The following is a 15391-nucleotide window of genomic DNA, read 5'->3' as shown; positions in this document are numbered from 1 at the left end:
TGTCACTAAAAGGAAGAGAATAAAAGGAAAACAGGTCACCCAAAAGGAAGATGAGTTTGGTTGCTGGGAGTTCAAATTGTTGGGCCAGCCTAAAGAGCTGGGCCTTAATCCTAAAAGCAATAGGAAGGCACTGAAGAACGTAAAGCTGGGTAAGAGATGTGGCTGGGGAAATGGGATACTGGATGGAGTGGTAATGGGCATTAAGAATGGCATGTGAGGGGCGCCTGGGTGGCTCAGTGGGTTAAGCCGCTGCCTTCGGCTCGGGTCATGAACTCAGGGTCCTGGGATCGAGTCCTGCATCGGGCTCTCTGCTCAGCGGGGAGCCTGCTTCCCTCTCTCTCTCTCTGCCTGCCTCTCTGTCTACTTGTGATTTCTCTCTGTCAAATAAATAAATAAAATCTTAAAAAAAAAAAAAAATCTAAAACTTGGAAGTACTGATTTCTTTCAGAGAGAATCCAGAAATTCAGTTTCCAGAAGGGAAATGTGACACAATATTCATGCTGGCTGCTGGCTACTTTTGTTAGTTAGCAAGGTGTTGAGACCTCTGTGAAAATGTATTATTTTTTAAGGTTTTATTTATTTGAGGGAGAGTGAGAGAGAGCATGAGAGTGGAGTGAGGGGCAGAGGGAGAAGCAGACTCCCTGCTGAGCAGGAAACCAGACAAGGGGCTAAATCTCAGGCCCCTGAGATCATGACCTGAGCTGAAGGCAGATGCTTAAACAACTGAGCCACCCAGATGCCCCCCGAGCAGTATCTGTTATTCAACAGCTCTAACCTGGCTTATTTTTTATCAAAATGGCCACATGATCCTTTCTGAAGAGATTACACAGAATTTGTGTAGAAATACTTTAAAATGTTCATAGGCTTTACAAAATGTTAAATCTTGCACAAATTAGGGTGTGCCACTTACAACTCTGTTGTAGCACCCATTTGGGAGAAGTTTATCATCTGTTTGGCATGTTATCTTCTATCTTTGGGGTGGCATTGGCTCTGTGTATGGTGTGGTGTGTTTGGACATAGGGTGAAGGCAGTGTTCAGGAGGAGGGTGAGCAGTACCGATCTAATTTTTCAGATTACAATCAATGATCTAGCAATTGGTGGTATGTGGAAAAATAGCTAAGGATAAGGAAGAGAAGAAGTTCCTATTGCTTCTTCTACTCATTTCTTCCTCTCCTTACCCAAATTATCCTTATTACCTAAGATTGTGAACACAGTTATCACCTAAATGAAACTTCCTGGCCTGAATTTAAATTCTGAAAATCTAAAGCAGTCAAAACAATGCACTCCTCTTCTAAAAATATTTTATTTTATAATTTGCTGCCCCTGATGGTCAGATAACTTCTGTATACAACAGCCTTTAGGATATAATACAATGAATATGTAAGAGATGTCTTTATGACAGCTTTAGGTATTTCTTCTCTTGGTAATTAAAGATAAATGCATACTCAAGATTCCAGAAATACACATTAAAAGCAACAAAGTATAGGGGCGCCTGAGTGGCTCAGTGGGTTAAGCCTCTGCCTTCGGCTCAGGTCATGATCTCAGGGTCCTGGGATCAAGCCTTGCATAGGGCTCTCTGTTCAGCAGGGAGCCTGCTTCCCCATCTCTCTCCCCATCTTTCTCTGCCTACCTGTGATTTCTCTCTGTCAAATAAATAAATAAAACCTTGAAAAATAAAAAAAAGTAAAAGCCACAAAGTATAAATAAAAATGATGGTTCCAACAATGATGTTGAATCTCAATGAATAATCCATACTCAACGAATTGCAGGCTAAGTGTCCTGTGCAGTGCTAGGGATATAATAAAGGGTATATAAATGCTAGGCATCATACCATGCCCGTTTAATTCTTCTAATTCAATTTTATACAATAATATAAAACGTGTAAATCCATTCGACTTACAAATCAATTTATAATCTTGAGTAAAGAATGAACAAAATATCATTAGCCAGGAAAAAAAAAAAATTAAAACTGGTTACATTTAAAGGGTTTTAAATATGAAATGTCATTTCTTATCTCTTTCAGCATCCCCTTCATCTACTAAAACCTGCAGTTGGCATCATTATATGTCCAACAAAGTGAAAACATATTCACAAATGAAAAAATATATATCTCTAGGGCTCTTTATAAACACTTGCTTCAGAGAATTCTTAAGTACTTGCTCCACAGTTGGTCCTTCAAAAAAGGAGAAGAGTCTCCAATTTCAAAGCTTTTGAAGTAACAGAATATTCTGTTTTATGTCTGGAGGTAGTTTCTATTCTTATAGACTGTATTTGGATACCAGCAATACAAGACCATGAGACATCTTTAGAAGATACTGAACTGAGGAAAATGCATGTGTTCACATACTAAGCAGATAAAAATGATGTTAGTGCTTAGGTTTATTTCATTCTATCCAGTTACACTTATCCAGCATAGTGAATTCCAAATTTGACACTAGAATTGCCAGAAAATGGAAAAAAAACAAAAAACAAAAACTGTACTCTGAGAGTGAGCAGAGTTTGAAGTGAAAACATTTTTGACCAAGGGATACCTGGCTTTTAATCACTTTTAATCACTTAAGAGTGATTAAAAGGGATACTTAAGTGATTAAAAGGGATACTTTTAATCACTTGATAGTGATTAAAAGGGATATTAAGTGATTAAAGGGGATAACTTCGGTGGTTAGTAGACTTGGATCCTAAGTTTCCCTATCTGCAAAATAGGTTTAAGGATAATTTAATTTCAAAGTTGTAGCCAGGAAATAAAATAATATGCATAAAATGCATGCCACATATAAGCACTCACTTACTCAAAAATCAATTACTGAATACCTAATGTGTACCAAACCTAACGATGAGGAAACACAACTGAGCAAGACAGAAACATTTCCTAGATATAGTCTATCAGGGCATACAGAAAGCAACCAAGAAAACAAACACATTTCAAATATACAATGTCAGAAATACAGATCGAAAAACATTCTTCAGAATAATTGGCTTGTACTCTTCACAAATAAAGATAAAGAAAGGTCAAAGAACTGTTTCACAATAGAACTCTAAAGAACAAGAAAACTACATGCAGCGTATAATCCTACATTGGACAGAACACAGAGGAGAAATGGGTACAGAGGACATTATTGGAATAATTGACAGATCCAAATATGAACTGTAGATTTGGCAATTTCATATCAGTATTAAATTTCCTGATTTTGATAACTGTTCTATGGTAAGAAGATATCCTTGCTCCTAGGAAAATCACACTAGAGTATACTGGTTTAATGGAACAAAATGTTTCCCCAATCCTTGAAAGACTCAAAAATAGGAAAGGAGAAGGGGAGGGAAGGTGCAAAGGGGAGAGATAACAATAAAGCAGTTGGGCCAAATTCAAATAAGAGTGAGCCTGGATAAAGTCTATGTGAGAGCTCCTTCTACTATTCTTGAAAATTTTCTATCAGTTTGAAATTATATAAAAAAAATATATACAAGCACTTTTATAAAGGTAAAAAGTAATTCAACAAGTATCATTCCCTTTTTTCCTTGTTTTGGAACCTGCCTTTCTAGAGTGAATTTTGCTAATCTTAATCAGAATCCAGCAGTAGAAATTAAGAGTTACACTCTGTAGGTCCTCCATATCAAGTAGTATAGTTCTACCTCAATGGATTTGATGAATTCAATAATTTTGTAGTACAGGACTTTAGGCAGAATTGTATTACTGACTTGAACGCGTTGAAAACAACCCTGAACACCTGGCACAATTTCTAAAGCTGGTGTTTTATTTGGAAAACAAACTCAATGTGTAGCAAACATAAATAGCATATTGACATTTCAAAGCTAAGGAACTGACCTCACTTTCATTTCTCCTAATAAGTGAAAGAAATGAAAAACTTTAGGTAGTAAAGACACATCTGTCGCTTTCAATTAAATTACTCTAGCAGTGCTTGGACTGGGTCAAATCTACAATGTACAGCAAAGGCTTTATTATATTCATTTCCTGATTAATTATAGTCTCACACATAAAGCCTATTAGCGTCAACTTGAAGGTTTACTTCTGATTTTTTAAAATAAGTGTGCATGCACATGCATGTGGATATTTGAGTTTGTATGTTTGCTGTAGAGCAGAAAACCATGTATATAAATCCAAAAGAACATGTGTACACAGATGATGTTTAAATACGTGACAAAATAAGGTCAAATAATTTTGAAAAGTGCCATACATAAGTTTTACAAAGAAAATTTGTATATTTGACTTGTAAAAAGCAGACACCTGTGAAAATATAAAATCTAGGAGTACTGTAATGATCGTTATTTTAAGTTTTTAACTTTGGAATCATTAGCTTCTTTTGACCTATTTCAGTCATGGGTAAGAAAATAATATCTCTATTTTACCCAAATTCCTTAAGATTACATAATATGAACATAATTCACTTCTCCCAAATTTACTGTCTTAAATGCCTCATCTTATTACCATTTAAGTATTTATTCTAAAAAAAAAAAAAGGATAAAAATATTTCAAGCCTAGAACATCCATTTCCAATTATGTTGAGATTTCTTACAGCAAACCAATAATCCTTCTAAGAGCAAAAAGTAACATAATGAATTTTTTAAAAAAGTTTTTATTTATTTATTTGACAGACGGAGATCACAAGTAGTCAGAGAAGCAGACAGAGAGAGGAGGAAGCAGGCTCCCTGCTGAGCAGAGAGCCCGACGTGGGGCTCGATCTCAGGACCCTGGGATCATGACCTGAGTCGAAGGCAAAGGCTTTAACCCACTGACCCACCCAGGCGCCCCAACATAATGAAATTTTAAGCAGTGGATTTGAAAGCAGGAGAGAACTGCTGAAGTAGCCAGTTTTGAAGGGCTAGATCCTGGAGAGAAAGAAAATTTCATTGAGGTAAGCTAGGTTTTCTGTACAATGGCTTTCTCTTTAGGACGTTTATTGATTCTTGACATATACCAAGATGTGACTAAGCTGCATAGAGAAGCTTCTAAGCAACATAACATACAAAAGAGCTTTTGGCAATCTCAGATGTTTGAGGAAACAAGAATTGGAGTTCTGGTACAACAAGGCATCTAGGACTTGATTGACCAAAATTCCATTGATAAGTAAATTTCATGTAAGTGAGACTGGCACTCAAGACTTGTTGTCTCATTGAGTCATTATCTGATTAAGCTACATAGGAAAAGATGTAATGGAGCCAAGCAGAAAGTATGTGTAAAGCAACCAAATACAATCAAAGAGTAGTATGGTATTTCAGCATTCCCCTATTGCTCAGGAGATCAAAATTAAAGCCCTTCAAAAGGGAGTGGCACCAGTAAACCCTCTAGGCTCTAACTGGGATCCCTGGAGGGATAAACCATGGGGGTAAACCAGAGGTAGATAAGACTGCAAACTAGTATCGAATTAGTTCAAGGTCTAACTGGACTTAGGTGATATGACTCTTTTTGGCCTGCCAAAGGATAGGGTAAATCATCACTAAAACTCTTCACACACAAGATTAACAGTGAAACTAAAATTTCTTGGGACATTAAGAAATAAGATGAAAAGAAAAAAAAAAGACAGGCAATGCTAAGTGACACAAATAATACAGTCATGACAGTCATGAAATTTTAAAATAACTGTGATTAATATCTTTAAGCAACTAGATGACCAGGTAGAGAATTCTCACAGAAAATAAAAAAAGAATCAAATGGAAAGTTTTTTAATTGAAAAATACTATAACTGACATCATAGCATGATAGATGGGACACAGCTGAAGAAACATCAATAAACTGGAAAATGGATCAATACACAACATCTAGACTATAATACAGAGAGAAAAATAGATGGAAAGTACAGAGAAGAGGACATGAAACATACTATATAACAGAGGAGCCCAAAAACATGTATTATATTTTTCATATCTGTATTACTTACAATTCCAAACTTTCCATCAACAGTAGAATGAATAACTACATGTTGGTATGTTCATGTAATAGAAAACTATTTAGTGTTGATAAATGAACCACTGTTACAAATAAAAACAATGCATCATTCAAACATAATACTATACAAAGAAGCCATATACAAGAGTACATGCTATATGATGCCATTTATATAGAATTTTAAAATGGGTAAAATCAATCTATTATTATTATTATCAGAGAGGGGTTAATTACTAGGGCTGCTAGGGATGGCAATATTCTAATTTTTTTTAAATTTTTCTATAAACATAGAATATATTTTTATCCCCAGGGGTACAGGTCTGTAAATCGCCAGGTTTACACACTTTACAGCACTCACCATAGCACATATCCTCCCCAATGTCCATAACCCCACCCCCCTACTCCCAACCCCCCTCCCCCCAGCAACCCTCAGTTTGTTTTGTGAGATTAAGAGTCACTTATGGTTTGTCCCAATATTCTAATTTTTGACTCCATGCTGGTTATGCAAATGTATTTGCTTTGTGAAAACCCATTGAACTATACACTTACGATTTGTATGATTTTGTGTATGTATGCCAGGCTTCAATTAAAAAATATTCTAAACAATTAAAACCTAAGTATATTAAAATGACAATTCTGAGGGATAAACTAAATCACTTTCATTCTCCCACTCCTAAGAAAGTTTATTTGGGGGGCACCTGGGTGGCTCAGTGGGTTAAATCCTCTGCTTTCGGCTCAAGTCATGATCCCAGAGTCCTGGGATCGAGCCCCACATCTGGCTCTCTGCTCGGCAGGGAGCCTGCTTCCCGCTCTCTCTCTGCCTGCTTCTCTGCCCTACTTGTGATCTCTTTCTGTCAAATAAATAAATAAAATCTTTAAAAAAAAAAGTTTATTTGGACATTGATTGTCTTTTGCTTTCAAAGAATGTGAAGAATTCATCAGGAGAAAGAACATCAAAAATGAAAAAAATAAAGTAATGGGAGGTGGGGTGGAGGATGTGTGTGTACCCATAAGACTACTCAGTAGCTCTGTATGTCCTTAAAGAAATAAGCAGAAGGGAGCCTGCTGGAGACCAGGTAAACTGTTTCACCAAGTCCTTCTCCTTTAGCAATCCAGCAGACCTACGGATAGTTGATGTAGCCAAAGGCAAGAATCAGAAATACTAGACATTAATAATAACAGTAGTATAGAATTTATACACAAAAAATAAATCAAAATGTTAATAGTACACTCATCTTGATAAGCACTGAGTAAAACATGGAATTATTGAATCATGATATTATATACCTGAAACTAATACAACACTATATATTAACCACACTGGAATTAAATTAAAAAAAAAAAAAACTAGTTCCAATCTTATTTCCAGATAACAAATTAATTTTTCTCTATTTTTTGTTTTATTTGTTTGTTTTGTTTTTCACCATTTCTAGACATAAAATGTCCCAGATTTACTTGGAGACTATTTCACTGCTTTATTTCTTTTGATTAGAATTGCTGGATTCCAGATGCTGAGTTCCTTGACTGCTATTTCTTACTCAGTTATGTACCTATATTTCCTAATCAAGCACCAATCAAAGAGAAAGTACTAAACGTATGTATGGTATTTCTCACTAGCATAATCCAAACACAGGATTTGGGGACACCTGGGTGGCTCAGGCAGTTAAGCATCTGCCTTAGGCTCAGGGCATGATCGCAAGGTCCTGGGATGGAGTCCCACATCTGGCTCCCTGCTCAGCGGGGAGTATGCTTCTCCCTCTGCCTGCTGCTCCCCCTGCTTGTGCTCTCTGCCTCTTTCTGTCTCTGACAAATAAAATCTTTAAAAAATTAAAAAATAAACCCAGGATTTAAATTAAGGCTAATATGGTAGTATTTTAGATATGGTACATATCTTGCATTTTTTTTGTCCTAGAGAGAGGGAGAAAATAACCCAGGAACTACACCATCATTAGCAAGCATATATTAGGATATATTTGTCCTGTTGTGATTTAATATGTTGCTAAATTTTCTCTGAGATTAGAGGTTTTGCTGTGATCTGGCACATATGTTTATGATCAGACTTTGCATTTGTCTCCAGACTAGACTGGATGTTAGTAAAAATTTCCATACACCTTTTTTATCCAATTACTGTTTTGAGAGTACAAGGCATTCCTACTAATTATGTCTCTAGATGGCTCCCCGCAAATGTAATCAGGAAGAAAATCACAAATTGGCAAATTAACACTTTAAAAAGTCTTCCTGGGGAGTGAGGAAAGATGGCATGCAAAAGCTACCTTAACAAGTTCAGTGTTACCACAAATGTTTCCTACACAACTGAGTGCAATTCTGTAAAAAAACAAAAACAAAACAAAAACATAACAAGCAAACCAAAAAAAAAAAAAAAAAACATATTTGCTTTATGTTAATATCAAAATTGTAACTTTAGGTTTGAAAAGGTTATTTGCGTTGGATATAGCTTCCAACAACCCAGCTTCCCCAGCTCCAGGAGTTTGCCAATGGACATGATGAGATGGAGAACAGCGGAAAATACTTGGGACTGTCTCTAGTGGAAGCCCATCTTCTTTTTCAATTTCCACTTTGACCAAATGATACTTGGTTGATGATTCATTCGCTTGAAAAATTTTCTGGGCTAGGACCAAACATTACAAAAAAGGTATACAAAAAATGTATACAAAGGTATACAAGAATCAGAAATACCAGAAATATTTTGTCACTGTTCCATACAACTGCACCAAACAGAAGAGAGGAAAAAAATAAATTCCATACTATCCTATTATGTATAGTTAATTCCATACATCACTATTAATCATAGTCATATAATATCTTAACTATTAAATAAAACCTTAGAGACAATCTTGAGATAAGGAACAATAAGGTCTAGACATTGAGCTTCTTACCCAACACTTGACAGTTAACTAGTAACTAAGCATAACCACAATTTAACTACTCTGGCCAACAATAAAGAGGTTTTCCTATAATAAACTTTTGGGGTAGCTCTTTGCAAAATGTGTGATTTTGAGGTTTAAAATAAACAGGGAAATAATAAATGTCTTTCCCCAGTCCAGTAAAACCTTTACTTTCTTCAGGGAAAGTTCAACAATTATTGTTTCTTAGGCCTCTGAAAACGACTACGATTTTTAGATGTTCCACCTTAGCAGATATGTTGAGCAAGAGAAGGAAGAAAAGCAAACCCTGCAGGAAGATTCAAGATGAAGAGGAGACAAATAGAGAAATAGAGCACCAGGGTTGAAAAACACATATCGAATTTTGGAACAAAGGAACTTGTATTAAATACTGGATGTGGGGCACCTGGGTGGCTCAGAGGGTTAAGCCTCTGCCTTTGGCTCAGGTCATGATCTCAGGGTCCTGGGATCGAGGCCTGTATCCGGCTCTCTGCTCAGCAGGGAGCCTGCTTCCCCCACTCTCTCTCCGCCTGCCCCTCTGCCTGCTTATGATTTCTGTCCGTTGAATAAATAAATAAAATCTTTAAAAGTTATAATAAAATAAAAATACTGGATGAGAATCAATCATATATTTACATGCAGAGTAACTACTGCTGTTATGGTGGTTCAAAAATATGTTCATAAATTCTTTGATAGCCCTCTCTTCAAAAGGTAGAATGTAATTCCTCTCTTCTTGATTTTGTACTAAACTTAGGGATTCACTTTAACTGAATAAAATGTTAGAAATGATGGTGCCTGACTTCCAAAACAAGTCACAAAAGGCATTGTGACTCCCTTTCATTCTCCTGGATCTCTCACTAGGTTCAGCTAGCTGCGATACTGTGGGGACAGTGAATCAGCCTTATAGAGAGGCCACTGTGGCAAGAAAGTAAGCCTGCCAGCAACTGATACTAACTTGCCAGCATGTAAGTCACCTTGGAAATGGATCCACCAGCCCTAGTCAAGCTTTCAGGTAACTGCAGCCCTTGCCAATATTTTGACTGTAATCTCATAAGAGATCTTGAACTAAAACCAGGCAACTGAGCTGTGCTCCTGACTCACAGAGACTGCAACATAATAAATCTTTATTGTTTTAAACCATTAAATTTGGGAGTAAGCTGTTACAATGCAATAGATAACTAATAAAGTTTTCATGTTGAAGTGAAAAGTACTGTCACAGAACTCATAAAACACCATTATTGGAATGAGTCATATGAAATCATTGTTTCTGTAGGCTGTAGATCAGCCAATCCATACGGTTCAACCTACTGGACAGGACTTCTACCAACTTGTTTCATTTCTGATTTGGACAGTGCTTCAGTCTCTCAGGACACATTGTTCAATGTGTTTGTCATTTTCTAAATTATAATCACATGGCAAAATAGTCAGAACTTTCTGGCATAATGTTCTGATGCAAGAGTTGGAAATTAATTGTTTGTGGATTACCTCTCAGTTTAGACATGTAAAAGATAATTATTAGCAAATGATGATCATTCTCTCTTGCAAAAGGTAATTTGGGTTTTAAACCTGGAACAACTATTTGAGTAAATAATAAAATATGCTTCAAATACCTTATACAATCATAAGTACCAAAAGTCATTTTCTTCTGAACTTTAGAGTCTCTGGTTGTTCTTAGGACAACACATTCTCTTTCCATTAAAACACACAAACACACAACCACAGTCTATAAGTATGTAATTACCTTGGAGTGCTCTCCTCACTTTAATCCCATTAAGATGCCTCAGCTGAACCAGGTAACACAAAATTAGCCTTTCTATAACTTATTATCTTTTTTTGACACAACCCTTGCCTTTTACTTGTTTCTACTGACAGAATATATCGAGCTGTTGAGAATTTATTTCTACTTCTAGTCTCTCTAGAGCTTTCACATGTGTGCTTCATTTAATGCAAAGCTTTATATGTAACCTTTCTAGCACTTCTCACTTATCTTTTTCATTTTCAGCTTTAACTGAAGACAAGTCTTAAATGGGGAGTTATAAAAATTGGTATATTTTGCCCTGACTCCAGATGCAAAATTCTGCTATTATTTTAAAAAGTTTTTTTCAATGACCTTTCCTAAGAGTTTGTAGGGATGTGTCATATAAGAATAACTGTCATGGGGTGTATATTTTCTTTGAAAAAAAAAAAAAAGGAATCCCTGAGCTAAAATTCCGTGATTGCTAGTGAAATTCCTCTGTCATCTTTGGGATCTATTGACAGAAGAACAATTATGGTTCTTCTCATGATTCTATCTAATAAACTTTTGGTCAATACCAATGATTAACCAGAAGCAACAAGGAAATCTTCACAAATTTAAAATTAAAAATCATGTTCCATTTTATATATTACCGGAGCATGAACCTACCTAACTTCCTACTAAGGGCTGGTAATGTTAACTGTGCCTTTTTCTGGATAATAAAATTAGAATTTATTTCTATTTTCATTTCTGTTTATTTATATTCCTTAGCATTAATTTTAAGAATTAATGCATATTTCTACTCTATTCTATTATATAAATAAGCAATTACTAATGATCATATTTATACTTAATTTATAATTTATGTACTATAAATGATATCCTAAACACAGTAACTCTATATGGCACACTGATACTAGAAATAATATATCAAGTTACAAATTGACTTACATGTAGGTATAGAAATCTTATTGAGTCCTTTTCTAATTTTATTTTTATAGAGCTCAGCCTATCTCTACATCCTCTAACAGAGAAAGATTATGAGCTGAAATACATATTGCTAACGACATGGGGAAATTCTGAGCTTCTTAAACCATTGACAAATAATGTGTACAGCTTGGACTTCCTTTGACAACAGAATGCTACATTAAAGACAACACAAATCTTCTGGCAATAACTCAAATTTAACAGGTTGCTGCAGCAAATTTATCTTTCTAAACAACCAGTGTGTGATCCCACAATAGTATCAACAGTGCACTGTACTGAGAATTAGAATGCTTATATTAAAGCTGCTAATTTGCAGAGGATTTTGTGGAGGTATAATTTTCCATTTAAAATGTAAACTTCTCTGTACAAAAACACTTGAATAATTATGAAAATGTAAGTAAATCCTTTACAAAAAGTAATTATGGCGAGGGAGACTTTCTTTTGCCTTCAGTGTTTTATGAGTGTATTTGGTTCCATAAGCAAGCTAATTAAAATGTTGCAAGACACACTGAAATGCTGGCATTTTAGATGGAAAGCAGTTGTACTCCTGGCAAAGACTGTTTCATGTTTCTAAGGAATTTTGAAATTGTAGTTATAAACTATTCAGTCAAGCAAACTGAAAACAAGAGCCAAAATCATGCTCTTAGCTTTGAGATCTGTAACCACATGCCACCACAATGCCATGAATTTTCTAAGTATAAAATGAAACAAAAACCACATTTGTTTTGTTAGAAAACATTGGGAGAAGGGGGAGATAAAAGGCTGTAGTATTCATACAGTTAAAACAAGAAAAAAAAATAATTTGGAAGTCATGCAATTGTTTTAGGTTGATTATTTCCATCATTTAAAAATGATTAGCCAAATGGCTGGCAAACAATGTTTCTACCACAAAGAGGAATGCTCCAGTATAAAGGCTGAAGAGATGGAGAACTGTGTTATGGTATAGTCTCAAGAGCAGATACTTTACCTGAAAGCCCCGGATGTATCAAGCAGCTACAGAATGATTATCAGGAGTACCACACTGTATTTGGAATTTGAAATATCTATCTTCTTCACTTTGGCCAGTCCTGCTCTGGACAAGATTTATTGAATTGTTACTTTGTACCAATCACAGTGGTAGTAAAGGCAGTTTCAGTACTAAGAAGTCTAGTATGGTGTCTGTCCACATGGATATACAGTGCAACCCTTTAAAAGGGCAGTTTAGCATGTTAGTGAGTTATGTATTCTGGGGCCAGATTATATGGGCTTAAAACCCACTTGTCCACTAATTATCTGTGTGAATGCAGACAAATTAACCAATCTATCCAGTATGCTCATCTGTGGAATAAGAATTATAACAATCCTACCTCATGTGGTTGCTATGAAAATTAAATGAGTTAGCCTACATATAAATGCATAATTCTGGACAGTCAGTATGTTATCTGTAATTTGCTATTATCTTACCTCCACTCCAACTCAGCAGTGCTATACATATTGCCTACTTGATAACATAATAGCTAATTTTACAGAAGGTAGATATCCAGTAATAGTCAAAGATCAGAAAGTCTCTAGAAAGCATAGGTGTGGGCATCTGATGCCTTCACTATTTGCTGTGTGTGCAAAATATAAGGATACAGTAGGGCCATTACCCAAACAAGCTCATGTTAAATACGATAGAAGGCATACAAATAACATCTGAGAGCAGAAAGAAGGATGTAGAAGAACGATTTCTATGAAAAAAAGAAAAACAGCCATTTAAAATTATATCATCATCATCCATCATAGTATCATTATTCAGTCCTTACTCCTTCTAGATGCCAAGCTCTAAATAAACTCTTTAAATGTTTTCCCAGTGAACCCTGAAAGCAACCTTGAAGAATAAGCATTATTTTTTAAAAGATTTTATTTATTTATTTGACAGAGAGAGATCGCAAGTAGGCAGAGAGGCAGGCAGAGACAGAGGAGGAAGAAGCAACCTCCTCACGGAACAGAAAGCCCGAAGTGGGGCTCGATCCCACAACCTTGGGATCAAGACCTGAGTGAAGGCATAACCCACTGAGCCACCCAGGTGCCCAATACTATTTTTTTTTTTTTTAACCCATCTTATAAGTGAAGAGGCTGAAGCTCAGTTAACTTCAAGTTTTCCCAGGCTATACAGACAGGGATGAAGATATGATGAGAATTCAGGTCTCTCTGAGTCTAACGTGTGTGTTATTATACTCTATTGCAATCCTTATCATATTATGAGCATATTGCCATATTATTAAATGTTCTGTATAAACATGTTTCCTGGATGGCTGCAAGGTGTCCTAGTGTATGCCTATACCATTATTTATTTACCCCTTTCTGTCCTGTCAAATATTTAGGTTGTTTCTAGTCTTTTAGGTATTATATATTAATTGTAATACAAATCTGCCTGTGTAAGTTTTGTATACATATTTGATTAGTTTCTTAATATAGATTCTAAGAAGTGGAGTCACAAGGCTAAAGTATGTGAACATTTATAAAACCCTAAATATAAATTGTCAAATTTTTCCGCCAACAATGTGATAGCAATTTACTCTCCCTTCCATAATTTTAGAGCTTGCTCATTTCACTGTATCCTTGCCAATCCTGAATGTTAGAAATACATCTTTTTCTAAAAGTTTCTTATCAATGAGTTAGATTTTTAAGTCTCCTATTGATTTAATTTGTATTTTTTTAAAGATTTTATTTATTTATTTTACAGACAGAGATCACAAACAGGCAGAGAGGCAGGCAGATAGAGAGAGGAGGAAGCAGGCTCCCCGCCAAACGGAGAGCCCGATGCGGGGCTCGATCCCAGGACCCTGCGATCATGACTTGAGCCGAAGGCAGAGGCTTTAATCCACTGAGCCACCCAGGCGCCCCTTAATTTGTATTTTTATTTCCATTGGGTGCTTGGAGAGAAAAGTACCATTTATTGAAACAAGACACGTGGACAATACTTCAGCATTCACTCCTATCTATCTTTACCCTTCATTCTTCTCCTTGCATTTATCTTTGTTTTTCCTTTCACAGAATTTCCTAAAACTCCAAGTCCCAATGTATTGTCATACTCCAGGAGATTATACAAAGTGAAATAAGTCAAGCACAGAAAGACAATTATCATATGGTTTCACTTGTATGTGGAACATAAGGAATAGCATGGAGGACATTAGGAGAAGAAAGGGAAAAATGAAGGCAGGAACATCACAGGGGGAGACAAACCATGAGAGACTATGAACTCTGAGAAACAAACTAAGAGTTTCAGAGGGGAGGGGTGAGGGATGGGTTAGGGTGGTGATAGGTATTAAGGACGGTGCATATTGCATGGAGCACTGGGAAATTTTCGCATTATCTTTATAAACAAAGTTTGTTCCATTCTCTGACCTATGCACATGCTTTATGCTATCATTTATTCCTTATAGTGAAATTATGATTTAATTCTCTCTTGCCTCTTCCAGATTATGAGCTGCTGAAGAACACATGATCTTATGACTTATTAGATTTCCAGGACCTAACAGAGAGTAAAAATTTCTTCAGCAAATTTAATTAGCACTTGTCACAAAAGCACAATGATTCTGAGTTTCAATTAAATGTTCATTATTTCCTTGAATTATGCATTTACTCATCAATCAATAATGTATTTGATTAAATGCTATGGGACAGTATGAAAACTCAATAAAAACATGTAGTGAAATTACCTGTTCTAAAAGAACTTGTCCTGTGAAAAGGTCGGTCAACCTTGCTGATTCATTGGAGTTAATGACTTAGAAATCATAGCAATTTCTGCTCTCCATCCTGCACTTCTTATGTACACTTACTATATGCCAGACTCTGCAGAACACTGTGTGTGTGTGTGTGTGTGTGTGTGTTTGTATATAC

The 15391-nt window shown here is 35.8% G+C and overlaps 1 protein-coding gene and 1 long non-coding RNA gene across 2 annotated transcripts in view; one reads left to right on the top strand and one right to left on the bottom strand.

The window, feature by feature from the left end:
- ZNF385D (zinc finger protein 385D) overlaps positions 1 to 15391 on the bottom strand; it is a 914313-nt gene that overhangs the window by 533333 nt on the left and 365589 nt on the right. The gene's annotated exons all lie outside the window — the stretch shown is intronic.
- LOC116583225 lies at positions 9667 to 15176 on the top strand. Its single transcript, XR_004282662.1, has 3 exons — positions 9667 to 9817; positions 11542 to 11857; positions 14971 to 15176. It is a non-coding gene; the product is annotated as an uncharacterized LOC116583225 (long non-coding RNA).

Source organism: Mustela erminea, chromosome 1, assembly GCF_009829155.1.
Source record: "Mustela erminea isolate mMusErm1 chromosome 1, mMusErm1.Pri, whole genome shotgun sequence".
Lineage (NCBI taxonomy): Eukaryota > Metazoa > Chordata > Mammalia > Carnivora > Mustelidae > Mustela > Mustela erminea.
The sequence above is the reverse complement of the archived record's forward strand: the minus strand, read 5'-3'. Positions and strand labels throughout refer to the sequence as shown.